Source organism: Corvus brachyrhynchos, unplaced genomic scaffold, assembly GCF_000691975.1.
Source record: "Corvus brachyrhynchos isolate BGI_N302 unplaced genomic scaffold, ASM69197v1 scaffold239, whole genome shotgun sequence".
NCBI lineage: Eukaryota > Metazoa > Chordata > Aves > Passeriformes > Corvidae > Corvus > Corvus brachyrhynchos.
Window position 1 is genome coordinate 3,537,148 of NW_008246057.1, and position 17,941 is coordinate 3,555,088.

The 17,941-nt window shown below is 36.3% G+C and overlaps 1 protein-coding gene across 1 annotated transcript in view; it reads right to left on the reverse strand.

Annotated features, from left to right (window-relative positions):
• The window catches only part of COG5 (component of oligomeric golgi complex 5), a gene marked incomplete at its 5' end in the record, with an annotated part of 185,378 nt that overhangs the window by 129,582 nt on the left and 37,855 nt on the right, over positions 1–17,941 (reverse strand). The gene's annotated exons all lie outside the window — the stretch shown is intronic.

Here is a 17,941-nt window from a genome sequence, read left to right on the forward strand (position 1 = left end):
TCTTTCCCTTAGTAGTTACAAAGAATGACATAAAGAATGTGCAAACTTTGCTAGCAAAATGGCTGTGGTCAATTCTTGTCTCAGAATCCATGCGAAATTAATTACTTTAATATTCTCATCCACACTTAGAAAAATGTATTTAAAAACCTAACAGATACCATGGCAATCTCAATCCAAAGCATGCAGATTACACCAATAGCTATGTGCAATGTCAAAGAAATGCTATTACAATAGACATAAAGCAAAAATTAATTGGCAAAACTTATTTCCAGGAGTACTGCTTGGATTTCTGATAGTGTCTTTTACTTGTTATGTCCCAGGAGTGACACTTATGCAAGGAACAAGCACCTGTGCACGGCAGAGGTGCAAGGAGAAAAGAATCATAGGAGAACAATTTATATCAATTAACCAGAGATGGAAGTCGGTCTTTAATCCACTGTGTCTAGGAAGCTTCATGTTAAAGCAATAAAAAACAGAACTCTGTAAAGTTTTGGGTTGTATGGACATCAAGTTTTCACTATCTTACTCAATTAGTATCTCTTCTGATTTCTATTTACTCAATAACTCATTAGAGCTAATTAGCACACGCCTACAACATATAAAGAAGTTAATGCAAAAATTAGTTGTGGAAAAAGCACTCAAAAATTTCAAAGCAGAAATACGAATTCTTTAGAGAACAGAGTTGAGCAGAATAACAAATTTGGGAAGAAAAAGTGTCAGATTACGTGGTATTGAAACAAGTACCTTCAGTAAGGATAAACTGTGTGTGGGAAAAGTTTTCAAATGGCAATTAGACAAGTTCAGATTATTCAGATAATACTTGTTATCAGCTTTTTTCAAATGTTCAATCACTGCCCTTCACGAAAGAGCTTAGGTGGATCCTATGTATATTCATAGTAATTCACTTACTTAATTCAGCTATTTGCTCATGTTTTAGAGGAAGAGGGATTGATTACTTGGCATAGGAGAGGGATAATGATAGTGCCTTACAAGCCAGTGAAGAGCAGTGGTCACTAACCCCTGGAGCAGTCCCAGTCTGTGGGGCAATGATCAGCGCTCACTCCGCGTCAGATGAGCCAAGCTCTCACAGCCTGGGCCCAGTCCTACACTCGGCACTGAGGCTTTACTTGCCCCCGTAGCTGTGCAGGTTATTAAATGATCCAAGTGCACAGATCTCATCAGGATTAGGCCTCCTATGCTCTTAACTGCTCCTAGGAAACTATCCAATACTCGTGTATCAATTCCAAGTATTGATCCAGTAAATTTTAGCATGCTGGTTGCAGAGTAGAAACAAAACCCAGAACTATCCCCTTCCCTAGGGAGTTGGTTTTTTTTCATGTATAGCTTTCGTTTCTCCAAGCAGATAAAAGTCTTTACTAATCAGTCAGGGCTACATTCAGTAAATGTAAACATTACAGATAAGTATTCTGGTGAAATAATCTTCTTAAATTCTATAAAAATATATTATTCAACCAAGGAGGATTCCCTTCTCCACTCCAATTACACATACCTAACACAGGTGACTTTTTTTTTACTCTAGAATTTTATTATGAGGGTGGAAGGGGACAGGGCAAAAGACTTCTATGGAGAACAGGTCAGGAGTAACACTACTGGCCATGAAGGTTAGTGCAAAGGCAAGAGAGCACGACAAACATCAGGACATGGCAGAAAGGATGACAAGAACATCAGGTAAATAGCAAGCACCGCCACCAAGAAACTGAATATAAAACTTCAAAAATTACGGTAGATGCCCATTATAGAATAATTTTAATGAACTTGCAAAGACAGTACTTCAGACTAATTTAACCAAGGAAAACTAAATGAAATCTCCCTGAAATAAACTAGGCTATACAGATGGAAGTCTAGTACTGTGGGTTTTACCTTTGGGAGTTGCAGCCTGCACAAGATTCTATTCTTTCATTACAAATCTGTTGTGTGGGGGGCGGAGGAGGAGTAACTGTGTTACAGGGATAAAAAGAATAGCACAATTGTTGTAAGAACATCTAGTTTTCTCTATGTATTTCTATCCATCACAATCCATCCTGAACTTCACATCTATTTTTTCCTCATTACCTTACCCTATACCATGTCAGTAAAGAATATTTTAATGCTGGAAGGGAATCACTCCATAAATAAAAGTCCCTGAACAGGACATCACAAATTCATTAGTGAAGATCATTAAACAGCATTCGTTTTAAGAGAACAGAGAAAACAAAGAGAGCTGATCAAGCTCCATCAGGAGAATGAGGAGGACTGGCAGGAATAGCAGCTGTGCTCGAGCTCAGATTGGATTCATGTTGGCAGAACTGTGAAATAAAGCCTACAACATACTGTGACTTTATGAATCCTGCTTTCCCAAAAAAAGGCATCCAAGGAATTTAATGCTTATGTTTTGCCTTTCATAGGCTGTTTTAGTTAGGATGGCTTCTACACAACCGGATTTGTAGAAGTCCAAGATGCAATTATTTAGACACGATGCTCCTTCAAATGGTGCCCTCTAACAGATACACTAACACAGCCTCATTCATCTGAGTACCTCCAAGTGCTTCATAAATGCCAATTGAACAGATGCCACAAATCTGAAAAACATTACTGCCGGAAAATTTTCTGCTATCTGACTTGGTTACAATAGTACGTTTTATTATACAGTAGAAAAGGTCAGTGCAAGGAGAAGAGTTTAAGCTATACATTTAACAGCATTTTCCCGGTATCAATTTTAATAATACATTTTTCACAGTCAATTTTGCAAGAGTCAGGTTCCTCCTGTACCAAGAAAAAAAAACCACTAAAAACTACATTAAAAGACCCAAGAGTTTCTTCGGAACAAAATTAAAAACAAAAAGTTATGTGAGACATACACAAAACCCTAAACTTCAAACAAATACAGAGGTATATGGAAGACACATACGTAAAAAAAAATCCTTCTTATTTAAAAAAAATGTAAAAACATACATTTAGGATTACATTTAAGAGAAATTTATGCGTATTTTGTACCCTGGTCAAATGAAAAAACTTAAGTCATTTTATTTCATCGAATCACTCATTTCTGGGCATAGAATACAAAAAAAGAGGAAAAACCTAAAGAAAGAATGGATGGAGAAATGTGTAGGAAGATCTCAAAGTACATAAATATAGTGTTGTTCTTTGTGTTCCCATGTCAAAAGTACAAAAGTAGGTCACCTATTATATATTACAACAGGGCAATATAAACCAACTTCTTCTGACTACCTTGCTGGGGGGAATGTTTTTGAGTATAACATTACATAATACATTCATGCAACTACCTTAACCTGCTTTAAATAAGTAACACTTCAGAATTTGTGAAACTGATGAACCAAAACTTCCACAGCTCAGACTTTCAAACCTGAAACTCGGGCTAGAAACAGAAGCTCAAGCCCAGAAACTTCAGGATTTCAATGATTTGTTATCTTCTGAGCAAGAATTCAGAGAAGTTCTCTAAGATTGGGATCACTACACTCATGCATTCTCAAGGGGGATCACCTACGCAGGGAAACTGAGCAGCGTAACTATTTTCCTTCTACAGGTATGTATACCAGTTCTTTTTTTTCATCTACCCTCTTTCTGAACCAACCTCATAACCCTGATTTCTCTGCTACTATAGAACAGTAAAGTATTATTTTATAAATCAAGCTTCAGTTCAAAAGGAAGAAGAAAGTGTCATTCACTGCAATTCAGAGGCAGGTGAAAGGGCTGCAGTGTAATGTTCCAAGACAGAATTGCCTTTTCTTTGTGCTTTTCTTAGGTTCTGTCTAAGCAAGCTGCCAATTTATTTAATCCATCCATGAATGAAGGTAAAAAGGATTTGTCCAAGACGACACATAGTTACAAAGTAGAAACTGTAAGACATCACTGTCTATTGAACTCTCTTCAAGACTAAAAATAAACTTCTCCAGTCTTAAAAATGCTCTAATTGACTCAAAATCCAGCCTGGTTTGTTCAACTTGAGATACAGATCACTCAGAACTCAATGCATAACTATTCTAACTGCAAGTGTGGCATAACAGTATGATAGAAACTTTAAATAAACATATAGAAAACCTACCATCCATAAATCTGATTTATTCACGTTTTGCACTCACCAATAACAGAACACTTACTTACTTCTAATATTTAGTATTTTACTAGAAAGCCAATATGGTGCTTTGCATTTCACCAGAGATAGATGTGTATGCCTTGGTAATACAGATAGGAGCAATATTTATTATATTCACAATGGCAGAATGATAATTTTGTTTCTTATATTACCATTATCAACTACAAAGCAGGTTTTCTGTAATAAGCATCAGCTTAAGGCAGACAGCAGTGAATTCATTCTAGTAATTATGAAAACTAGTGCAATAATTAATATTTTTTAATGTATCAAAGATCATATTTAGATTACAAACAAAGGAGAGCATTACTTCAACACCATTTCTTCAGTCATGCTTGCTTTAATGTAAGTTCAAGCAAGGAAATCCTAAAAAGAGCCTGAGAAGATATAATTTTTCCGATCATTTAAAAACCATGCACAACTATACACAATGGTTTATACTCAGAGGTTTTCTTCTTTAAATATGAGTAAAGTATCATTCTGTAGACACTGATGAAGGACTACAGTCTAGGTTTCAAACAAGTTACTATTTAACTAATAACGAAAGAGAAATTTTATGTCAGTTTCATGCACTATTAATTTTTTCAATCAATTGTAATTGTAAAACGTCCTTTGAGCAGTAGCAGATTTTTCCTTGCTTCTCTTTTCTGCACAAAGGTAATGGGGCACCATGGAGAGTTGTATATTTTATTATTATTATGGGAGAATTACTTAAAACTAGTTTTAGTACATTCTGTTTAAAATCTTGTCTTGAAATTGCAGTATTTGAGTTTACCCAGATTATGTTTTTCACAGTAATTTTTCCTCCAGTCTTTAAAGCTATCAATATTTACACAGGCAATGATCCTCAGCTTTAAACAGTTAAGGCAAGGAAAGCACCATACTCAGATGCAATTGCTACAGCGCTTTCTCATTACATATAAAGAAGCATTTGCCGCATGAAGGTTGGAAGCGAAATCAGTTTCCCTACTGCTTTTCATTCATCATGCAAGGTTACAGTTTGCAAAATTGCTCACAAACCATAGAGACTGTATTTTTTAAATAACTTTTAGAAGATAGCACTTGTCTACAGTATCCATCTTAAGACCTCACAGCACTTTTGGCTACCATTTTAATCATTGTTATAAAGGGAAGAAGTTGAATACCAAGTAACTTGTCTGAGAAACAAATTTACACCTAAACCCAGCTTCCACGCAAGTCCTGTGAACTGTCATAACAGAAATATCATTCTTTGTCTCCTACCTAATACCACCTTAGGATTTCGTCCAATGTTTCATCCATTCCCAGCTGATTAATTATTTTTGCCTCAGTTTTTTTCCCTTTGACTTATTTCTACTGATGAGTAGAAATGGAGAGTTAGGAAATCTACCAAAGTGGGAGAAATGAAGAAAAGAACTTCTTTACACCTTCAACTATGTATCTATAATTTTTTTAAACTTTAGGAACTAGTTTGATTACACAAAGGAAATCCCAAATAATGAAGAATTTCTTCACTGAAAGGGTGATCAGGCATTGGAACAGGCTGCCCAAGGAGCTGGTAAAATCACAAACCCTGGAAGTGCTCAAGACAACCAACAACAGCACACAGCACTTAGTGCTATGGTTTGGTTGACATGGTGGTGTTTGGTCAGAGGTTGAACTTGATGATCTTGGAGGTCTTTGCCAACCTTAACGATTCTTTGATATTATTTCAGATTAAAAATATAAAAGAAGACAGGAATGCTATTACTTCATTTGTACAAAAATCTAAATTTTATCAGAGATTGATATTTTAAGTAGATCTGTGTCCGTCTTTTCTCCTTCCCAATGCCCACACAGATAATAATACTACTTCTGATATTTTTAAGCAGAATGAATATTGAAAGAAAAGCTTTTGTTAAATGGAAGAGAGGGGAAAAAATTATCTCCATTGTCAAAATTAATAAAACCAGGGCCAAAATGTCCATTCAAACTATGGCTTGAACTGATTTTTCCATTGCTATTGCAGCAGGCTCATCCTTGGAAAAAAGGTTATTTCGGAAAGCCTCTGGGCTAAGGGTACATTTCCTCAAATTCAGCATTCTTTCTTGGTACCTTTTTGGAAGTAGGATTCCACTCTGGAGAATGCACTATGCATTGGAGAATCTCCATTTGAAGAATTCAACAATTACACTATTTCTGTTTTCAGAAAGAGTGTAAGTTGTAGCACTTCTAAGAATCAAGTCATTTTTATAACTACTATGTACTTTTTATATACATACACGCATTCATACAAAATATAACTATGCTACATCTATCACAGGAGTTAGAGAATAACTACTCTGTACACAGAATTCAGCTGAACATGTCAGGCTCACAGGGAGCACTGCTTGTCAGTGGCAGTGGTGACAGCAGTTTTAATCAAATCAAGCAATCACAGATTTCCTCAACAGCAACAAGAGCTGTCTTGTGCCAGCTGAGTCAGAACCCCAAAATCCCAGGTTTGGTAGAGGACCTGGAACAGTGCTGAGAATGCCTTGGGTAGTGGACACTGCAGGCATTTTGAGCAACCCTGTACTTACCAGCTAAACTGAACAGCAAAGAGTTGGGTACTGTAATTAAAACCATTTGGTTATGATTTTCTTCTCCCAGAAGAAGCATAACAGAATTTCCTCATTTAAAGTTCAAATAGCATTCAAATATCAAATAAATAAATTACTAACTCAGTGGGAATTCAAAAGCCAAAAGGCAGTCTAAGAAATAAATTTTGTTGTTCAGAGGGTAAAACAATAGCTGCCTGGCTGCTTTCCTGAGCCTCTGTCAAAGAACTGGCTGACCTAATCTGTGACCTGCTCACACTGTTCACTGCTTTGGTATCTAACAAGCACTTACTAGATAATAGTAATCAGTGGAAATTGGAAGCTATACATTAATCGGTGAATGTGTAATATTTGTCAAAAGAGAAACCAGCATCTTGCATTATTTTGCAGGTGCTAAAATTACTTACAAATAATAAAAGCTCAAGCTATCAAACTATGCGACATTCACATTTATTTCTATCTGCTACTATTATTCCACTATGTCAGTAACCAATAATGCTATCCTAGAGTAGAATATTGCTGCCAATTTTACAAGTAAAAAAATAAAAATAGGTTTTGCCAGAATTAAAACTGCATTTCTTTCCATTTATTTATTCATTCATTCAACAGATGCATTAGCCAAGACTGCACAAAACCAGAATATTAAATTATATCAGCTGGATGAATTTCTAAAAAGAAACTAAAAAATTAAAAAGATTAGTGATTTGGTGAATTCATTTCTTCAGTATCTACATCTAGCAGCTCTCAGCGATCTGCAAACATACTTTGAAAAAATAGATGCTTTCAGTCAAGCACAGAAAGAAAAAATAAACTTTGCATCGTAATCACAGATTTAAACAAAGATTTAAAATTACAGATTAGCAATTTTACGTGGACTCTCTACAGTCCTCAGTTCCCTCTGCAGCTGCTGGTCCATGGAATTTTTGGGATCAATCCCATTTCCATTCTCATTTCTTTGTGTTATGGATCAAATCTACTCAAGGAAGTTTTGTGCCCAGCTGATCGCAGGATGCCATTCAGCAAACTGCCATACATGGGAGTTGTACCCAATGGAATTATACTGTGGTACCAAAGTGAAGAAATACTGATATTGCTGAAGAATTTTTTCAAATCCCCCAAAACTTAAAGCAAGGTTTGCAAGTCAAGCTCTTAGCAGTTTTGTACAAAAGCAACCATGAAATTCAACACTCAACATTCTCTATTTATAGCAAAAGATCATTAAGAAAATGAAGAAAGCCTATATAAATAAATCTGAAGAGCAGCTCAGTCACCCTTGGAGCAATTCTCACAACTTGCCTGTCCTTGTGTGTGACTCCTTTAGTTCTCATCAAATATTCATGCGAATAACTCCATGCCTGGCTCATCCTCAATAGACGTCTTTTCTTCTTCCTTCTGCCACATCACACACACACACGTAAGGTGGCATTGGGAAGGATAAGAGAAGGGGAAATGCACCAATACAAGGCACCTAATATATTAATGACAATTTCTTTTCAGTATGGCACAACCCAAAGTACCACATCTAAAAACATTATATCCAGTTTGTTCTACTCATAATATTGATTTGTTTAACTGTTGTTAAACTGCATGGTACTGCTTGTTTATAGGTTTTATTTATGAAGCATCTTTACACTTAATTTAACTTCCTAGTTGATGTTGGAAGCAACAGCTTCTCAATGTCAAATTCCAAGTGAAATATTCTCCAAACATGGTTTGCATTTTTGCCCTGTGTTTAATAATCTTCTATGCATGTGGCAAGGCCTCTTTCCTTAGAGATGGAGGGGTGTTTAATTTTGAAAAGCTGGATGATGAAGTAGAGAGTGCTAAAGTGTTTCATCAATACATTTTTTTTAAATCTCATTAATTATTTGTATCTTCTGAAGGTTTGTTTTGCTTCCCCACCCCTTTTCCAATGTAGTTGAGGGTTTAAAGCAATTTAGATAGAAGTTAGTGCAAGAAATCATTTATATTCTAACTTCACCAATACATTACCTTACTTTAGAAAAAAATAAATTTATGTCTTGAGAGATAGATACACGAACTGTTTTTTCCACTCAAACCTCAATTCTCTCCTTATTACTCCAAAGCATTGCCTTGGTTTAACTTCGTCAAGTCTAGATAGACATTAAAAATCTGTGCTTAAAGATCTGCAAAGAGAATAAATAGGGAAAACTTCTACAGTCCATGCATTCTTCAAAAAGAAACCGATCTTGTATTATAGAGACTGGACAGATTAATGGAATACAGACAGACCTTCCAGATCTGCACTAGGCATCTAGGACATAACCAAACTGTTCTTCTACAAAACAGACTAATGTGAACAGAAATGATGAAGCAGGATGCTCAGGCACTGTGGTCGTGGACATCGCACAAGAAGCTAAAATCCTTAGTTTAAGTGTTAATCCACACTATCTCTAACTGTCCACATAAATTTGCTCTAGATTAAGGGTACAGAATACAAACTAAAACTCTGTGTCCAGTATCAATCTTTATTGCCCCAAAGTATACTGTAATAGCTGCTTTGCCTACAAGCTTCAAAATTACTGAGAGTGGCTCTTAGACTCTCACAAACTCTATCATCACAGCCTGTAACATTTATCAAGGTATGCACTTAACTGACTGTCCAAAGAGCCACTGAGTCTCATACATACAGATGCACTCAAACACCATTGGAAAATCCCTGTTGGAAATATTCTACACTAGACCTGTATTGCTTATTGTGATAATGCCAGCTTAAAGATTTCAGGGTGGGAGTATTAAACAAGGTATTAGCAAGAGTCCAATAAACAGGTAGATGCCTAGAATTTTTTGATGGTGGCAAACAAAATAGGTTTCTGAAGAATATATAAAAAATTTTCAGGGAAAAAAACAACTGCCCCAGGGGGAACAGAAAGTGCTGTCTGAGTTTTTTCTATTCCTTCAACAGCAAGGCAGCAGAAAAGGTATTCCAACATAAAGCAACTTCAACAAAAAACATTTCAAGCCTAACCACCAGCAAGCTTAAAATAGTAACCACTTTCAAAGGGCAGGCTCTCCTTTCCTTTCATTCTTTCCTCGCATTAAAACTAATTTGCTTGATTAATAAGATAAAATAATGTTCTCCATATCCAGCTGTCTCTCAGGGGGAATCATTTCTCTCTGGGCACCACATGTACTGTGGAAAGAATGAGAACTAGAAAAGCCCTCTACTTGTGCCAGAACAGCAATTTCTCTTTTAGAAAGACAGCATGGTAACAGGCAGTCAGTATGTAATAACTCACATGGTTTTCCTGTTGATGGGTTGTTGCTGTTGCTATTCTCCGTCTTCCACATTTCCTCCAGGAGCTCCTAACCCAAGGTATCAATTTGCAGAGCTGCTAGCCTACCTAGTAATAGTGAAGCTTCTCACTTTGAAAGGTACCAGAAATAATGCACATAACATTTTTCCTTTTTCCTACTCCAACTACACTTAATAGCTTCTATCACTGCAACTCATGCTACCTATATGTTTTAATTGATTATGTAGATCATCAGTGAAGGCTGCTGAAGAATTTGACAAGCTTTTTCTGCATAAACCTGTATTTGCTCATCATCCATCCGTGTAACAAAAATGGTTTGAACAACCGTTTTAAATTTCTCAATATTTTATTAGTAAAATAAAACTTAGGCTTCAAGCCTAATGACTGCAAAGCCACCTCCAGGCATCAATAAAGCAAAACAGTATTCCCTTCCTCAGACATACCAGTGACACCACTGCTCTCAGCCTTCTCCCAAAAAACAGCAAATGAAAGCATTTTTCATACAAGCTGTGGTTTGCTTCAGTATTACAGTAAGTGATTTCAAAGACAACAATTATGCAGTGAGGTTAAAAATACTTTGGAAGTTGGAAAAAAACTGAAACTATGGTTTAGGCACAAAAATCCTTGATATTTGAAAGCTTCACAGACAAAATTAGTTCTTCATATGCATGCACATGCATGCATTTTAAAACAGTTTAGGTATTTATTGTAGATTCTACAGCTACAATATATATGTTTTTAAAAAAAACCCAGAAAGTATGAAGGGGTTTATATTTCTCTTTCATTTAACCACTTAGGAAAGTAAGAGATGTTTTTCAATAATCAATAAAAAAAATTAAACTATATTATGGATACAAATTATGAAAATGAATGAACCCAAACAACAGAGGAAGAAAGAAAATAAACTGAATATGATACCAACACAAATCTAAATTTAGATCAACATGCACATCAATCAAATGAATATTTTTTTAGCAGAGGAAATGTGAAGCCAACACACTGCACTTAGTTTAATTTCCATATTATTATGCATTTATCATTATAGCTTATTACTTTTAAACTACTCTCACATGTCTTTTTATGGCACTACATAAACAGATTTTCTATCAGTTTCCCTGAACAACCTTGTAAAAACAACTAGAGAAGCCAGGTGGCAAACAGGGAACAACAGAGTAATTTATCATTTTAAAAATCGGACAAGGAAACATACTGCATATAATTTTTCAGATTCTGAGAACTTAATTTGTGGAATACCACCACTGTCAGACTGATGTGGACAACTTCCTACATTTGAACTGAACACAGAGGCTGACATGGTTTTAACTGCTTATATCACTCATTCACAACAAGGGGGGGGATCTAAATACTGTCCTTAGGTTTTATTTTGTTGTCTGAAGAAGGCAAAGCATGCTCCTGTCACATGCAGAGTTACTGTGTGTGGTCACTGAACTTTGATCTTAAGGGTAGTAAGCCTACTGGATCCTTTTCACACACTTTTTGTAGTGCCTCCAAACCAAATCAGCCAAGCAGCTACTTGAGCAAGACTGACACATAAGAAGTCACCCTGCGCTGAGGGTGATCTTAACAAAATTAAAGGGACATGACAGGTGATAGCTATGTGTTCACTCTTTAGTACAGGACAATTAAGATCCTAAGATTTGTCTCTTAATCTCAGCTAGAAGAATGCTCGCTACTAGGCACACCATGTGAACACTTTGTCTTAATTAAGAGACAATGGTACCGCCTTCCTAGTTTGCAAAATTACTAGAAACAAAGTCTATCCAAGATCTCTGATGAATAAATAACTCTTAGAGAAAAATCGTCTTGTTTTCTCATTTTGTTTTAAATTAGCAATTCCACTTAAAGAATATTACAGCAGGAAGGTGTGTAACCAAATTCCTGCATCAGGGGATTGTAACAGGGCAGTTAGCGCTGCTCCTGCTGCTGCCCATCCCGCGTACCTGGCTAGGCATGACTTTCACAACAAGGATATCTGATGGAGAATCCTGAACCAGATCCTAAAGTTTAAACCCTGCATGTTAAGTTCAGCTGCCTCCCAATCCAATGCAACATAATCAGCCAGGCAGAACACTTCCTGACACGTCTCCACTGAGACTGCTGTGCGATGCATGAGCACAGAGCTGCCAGGAGCTGGACTTGGAGGTGCTGGGCAACACAGCCACCCAGCAGCAAGGAACAGCACTGGAAACTTCTTCCAACATACAAAATATCTTAATGAAAGAAAGATAAGCAATCTCAAGGCAGTACTTCCTCATTCTACAGCCACACGACATCGGGACTCCAGCTCCAGCACATTTCAGCTACTGTGCTAAACCACTTTGCAACTTTGGGAATGAACGTTCTTTCAGGCACACTTTCACAAGGCTCACACAAGGTGAGCAGGTGGCTTTTTTATTGGTATGTTCAGAGCAGTACAAAAGATACGATGTCAGAACTCCAAAAGCCTTTCCATAATAATGAAAATCCTCACTAAAATTCAGGAACAATTACCAACTTATAACTAAGAATATTTTACAAAAGCAGAAACCTCTCAAGTTCTCAGAACAGTCAAAGCACAATTTTAATGAAGGAGAAACTAAACTCACAGCAATATTACAATTTTTAAAGAAAAATGAAAAAACATCTTGAAATTTATAGTCACTAATTAAACTCTTGCCAAAAACTACTACAACATACAGCACCACTCATTATGAATGTTTATACTAGAGGACAAACCACCTCAATGGAGAAAAGCTGAAGTCAGACTGATGTTATTTAAATTACTATTAAATTTACCAGCCATAATTCCCTCCTGAGCATAACTGATACTGGGTTGTTGGGGTTTTTTTCCCTTTCCACTAAAATGCTTAAATAATTGTGCAATAATGTACTAGGACCGTGATTTAGCTGTACCACTTAGCCCAATTTATTGTCATGATACAAAAAGGATGCCTTCCCTACATATGAGTGATAGCCAGCACTGGTTTTGCAGTTTTTCTTTGGTGCCACCTCATTGTGCAAAACTAAAACAAGATACATTTTTGGTATTAATAGATAAAGGACATTCTCTAACTTACATATTTTCTCATGAGTATAGAACCTTCCAGTGCTAAAAAGGTCAACAGTTGTTCTAACATGGAATATTACTGAACAAATAACCTATGCCTAACAATTATATAAACCCAAATGAACCTTATAAGACATTCTTATTCCATGGCAAAAATAGTTACTTTTTCTGTACTTAAGCTGCTATGCTATCATTAACTCTGCATCTTGAAAATTAATATATACACATTATATATAAAATATATAAACATGTAAAATATAGAGACTATTATACATAACATTTACATATGAACTATTTTATATCTATTTTAAAATACATGTCTTTGTGTTGCTTCCAAAGGTCTTCGTCTTTGCAAATACAAGAGGAAGCACAGTGAAACAACATATAATTATTCTGGAAAATCCAGATTTTTCCAGGGATGTAATTCTACAGTGGCGGAACCAAGATCAACAATGTCCCATGTGTAGGACTGTTTTCTGTCAAGGGAAACATGAATGTTAGAGAAGTGGAAAAAAAAACCCAACAAAACCCAACTGAAATAAGTCATTATAAAAATAACTAAACAAAGCAAGTTGTATGGCAATCAAAAATAAGGGAGAAAATAAACATAAAGGCTAAGACACTGAATGGAAAATTAATTTTTTGGATGTCAGTCCTTGCTGCAGAAAAGGACTAATAGCTTTGGAACAGTTCTCTATAGCTTAAAGAAATGAGAATAAAGTACTTGAGCCAAAAGGAAAAAAGACCATGTTACCATCTGAGTCAGAGTGGTACTTATCTACAAATTCTAAAGAATTTTTGTCATCTCTTCAGCATATCACTCCTAAATAATAATAAAAACCTTTATGACTAGACCTTGTGTATGGGTCAGGCGTCAAGATTTACATAAAAGCATCCTGCAGCATGATCCAGACCAGCAAGCCATAATTTCAGTATCAGGTAAAGCAGAACACATTTACAAATTCAGCATAACCAGGGCACATCAGTACAACTCCCAAACCCAAATAGCTATTATCCACCGCTTATTCTTCCTTGACACTGTAGAAGTTACTGTATTTTCTACAACATTCTAACAAGTTTTTTGCAACTGACTACTGAAGAAACTGAGATATAACAAGGTAAGAAACAATTTTAGATATGGATCACAAGCTCCTAGAACAGATACAAATCATAAAATATTCAGAAGAGCTATGTTAGAATTGGGCATCACACTCCTCAGAGTGAGTAAATGAGAGGTACAGAGGACCTATCTAGCTGGAATTGTGCAGATGCGCCATGTAAATAATGCTGAACAATAACACCAGAGCAGGATGTCCAAAATCACCCAATATTAATTTTCTAAAGCAACTTGAGGTCTAAAGACACTATCTGGCACTAAAAAATTTGTATGAGTTAGCATCTCAAGTCTCTAGCAAATACGAAAACAGATGACATTTTTAGACCCAAAAGCAGTAAAATTCTAAACAGTCACTAAATGAGCAGCAAGATTCAGACTAGGAAACAAGATGTGCAGTACAAAGGAAGAAAGTGTTGCTGAAGTATTCAGGATGAAAAAAAGAATAATGCAGAGAACAAGGGCAGACACAGTCTCCCAAATGTGCCAATAAAGATCTTCATGAAGATCCATGACACGTGGATGTTAAAACAGTCTGCAGTAGGTTTACATAAAGTTAAACCCTAAAACACATTAAAAGAATGCTAAACTTCCAAAATCAAGGACTCTGATAGAGAAACAATAGAATTGGGTTCTTCATTTGGCCCTGCTAGACCTTGCAAGTCTAATAAGTCTTTCTAAACAAACTAAGCTTATTTAAAACACTGCAGTTCAGGAAACTGCATTCAGGGTGATCTTATCAACACAACAGCAGAGCTTTGACCTTCAGATCTAAAGATGACCTACCACCATTTGGGAATGCACCAACAGTCAATGTTGGGACATTACTTCCTCTGTGTAGAAAGCAAGACAGCAGACAAAAAGACTGAAGAGGACCAAGAAATACACTACAACTTGCAAATTTCTCAACTTCCTGCTCCCAGCAAAACAGAAAAACATATTCTCACATACAGTTATGCCTCCTGAATTGAATTTAGAAGTACTACAGGGGTGTATGTTATGGCAGTTGCAATTATCTCTATTCCTGTGCACCCAGTGTCTCTTTACATGCACATGCCTCTACTCCCTTATGCTCCACTCTGCTTCAAGCTCCTGCCTCTTCGCATTTCTTTTTCCCTCACATCAGACCCAGCAGCCTCAACCCTTCACAGTCTATTCTCTGTTACCATCTGGATCTCCCTCTCCCCTTGTGTTGCCATTCTCAAATCTAAGACCCTTCACCATCAGTCTCCTGGTTTAGGACTCCTGTTTCCTGATACTTCTTCTACCCTCTCATTACCTTTTCATCCCATTTTTCACTACCCTAAAAGCCAAAATACCAGTCAAATTCTTTCTCTCATTCTGTACTGATATAGAAACAGGTATAAGAACAGCACATTTTCTGTTTATGCTGGGTGCCTGCACATGGCTCTTTTTGCCCACTCTTCCCTATCTACCCTTTGAGGATGATGTCATCTGTTCACACCATCTTAACTAGCATCTGCACAGCAGTGGCTTATAAGCATGTCTATCCATCCACCTACTCCTGATTGCCTCCATATGGTACTGCTTCTTTTCCTGATTTTCTCTCCAGAAACTTAAGCTTAATATATGTTCACAACTCAGCTCCTTATCATCCTCTCAAACACTTTTTGCAGATAAAACTTCTGCCAATATCACCTCCTGTCATATAGGTAATCTTTTGTGACCCTTTCGCCTGCATTTGAACCATATATTCATGGTATATCCAAAATCCTGCTACAATTTTCCTCCGTGTGTACATCTTTTTCTAACAGTACAGATCATCCAATACCTCCATCTTTGTTCAGGGACACACTGAAGAATTAGAAAGGGAGATGGAGATTCATCTGTTTAAATTTAGACAGGCTTCCTTACTTATCCTTAGTCATACTGAAAGTGAAGCAAGTAAATCTCTTTAATATATTAGTATTTATGCTTTCATTTCAGGAATCCTCTTTATCACATCACCCTTAGGAGCTATGCTGGTATCACTGGTTTCAAGCTCTTGGGAGGCAGACGACACAGAGACAGCTCAAAGGGCTCAATCAGCTGCTACTCAGCATACCCAGCTGGTACCTGCTGATCCCTGTTCAAAGTTTTGGCAATCTTTATTTACATAGTTTCTGAATGGAAAAGAGTATAGAACAGGAAGCATGCTAGATGGATACAAAGCCATTTTAAAAAATAAATAAAGCAGGCTGTTACCTAAAGATAAATAATATATTGGATGTCTAGCTGAAAGAAGAAGTAAAGAGAAGAAATAAAGACATCTGAGTTACACAACTGCATTTTTTATTTGCATTAACAACCTAAAAACAGAGGACCCCATCAAAATTTGACCCAAACTACCATCTTAACACAGTTACTTATATAAGAACTCTACTTTAACATTTAGTACTTTATCACACTTTACAAAAAAACCTTAAAAATCTTTTAAATCACAGTGAAAAAAATCCCCACGTTCATTTGAGATTAAAAACTACCTACAGGAAATTTTATACTCATATATTCTTAAACTATTTGTTTCAGCAAGCCAATTTTTAAAATAGTATTTTGGGGTTTATACTGAATTTATCTCCAGCACCAGTACCAATTAAAACAGATATTGTCCTACACTTCTCATTATGTGGTTGTGAGCATTGCTCATACTGACAGAACAGATTCAGAAATAAGTTACAAAATAAAAAGTGAAAATTAAGACATCGCTTGCAAAGTGAAGGTCAAGAACATCATGCAAGAAAGACATCCTTACAAAAACCTGTGAAGTCTCTAGCAAAATTCATGTGGAACATAGACGTTTATATTTCAACAAAATTAATAACCTCCACAACTATACATACATTGTACATAGTGATGGATCCTAAAAATAATTTTTTTCTGATCATGAATCAACCGAATTATCACATCTGAATAATTATCAAGGTCTGAATAATCTCTGTGCATCCTAGCATAAATTTCCCTAATATTCATGTCAATACCAAGTTGTCCTGAATACAACTTATTGCTGCAAGACCTAGATGACCACTTGCATGTAAACATGTACGGTGAAATTCAGCATGGCTTAAAGAGCAGTATTATTTCAGAATGTTCTTAGGACAAGAAAAACCAGCCAACCGAAACAAACAAACCAACAAAAAATCAAACAAAACCCCCAAACACCTAAAAGGTACAGAAATGGAAAGTAGGCAAATTCAAATATAGATTGTTGGAAGCTTTTTAAGTAATAAACCTTTAATCCCTTTTTTTTTCTCAGTGCCATGTGGTTTCCAGTGTACACAAAGTAAAGAGTGAAAAGGTAAAAATAAAACAGGCATACCCTTAATATATTCCAGAATTCATAAATCATTTGTAAATTTAGTCCTTTTATAAAAGAATCCTTATATAAATCGGGGGGAGGGAGGGCATCAATCCCATATATGAAGCACAATTTAAGCCCAACATCACTGACCAATCAAAATTAGTGAATGCACTGCATCTCTCTGCAGTGAGGAGAAGCGACAAGGTAGGCTGTCATTCTGCAAAAGCTGCCCATCGCAAGCTTTCCTCTCAGAAGCACTGCTTTTCTTTTTTAGAAAGCCTGAATCTCAGTGGTGTCTCAGGAGACAAGAAGCCTTCAGTATGTTAAATTACGTTCATTATGTATTTTCAGATGCTTATTGATTCTACCGTAGGAAGAGTGGGAGACTGCAGCAGCCTGTAAACCAGAACTAAAGCAATTGTATACATTAGCAGTATGCTGAAACAATGGCACAGTACAGGCACAAATTTTCAGTAAGGTCATTTTTTGAAGATATGCTTATTACCCTCTTTCCC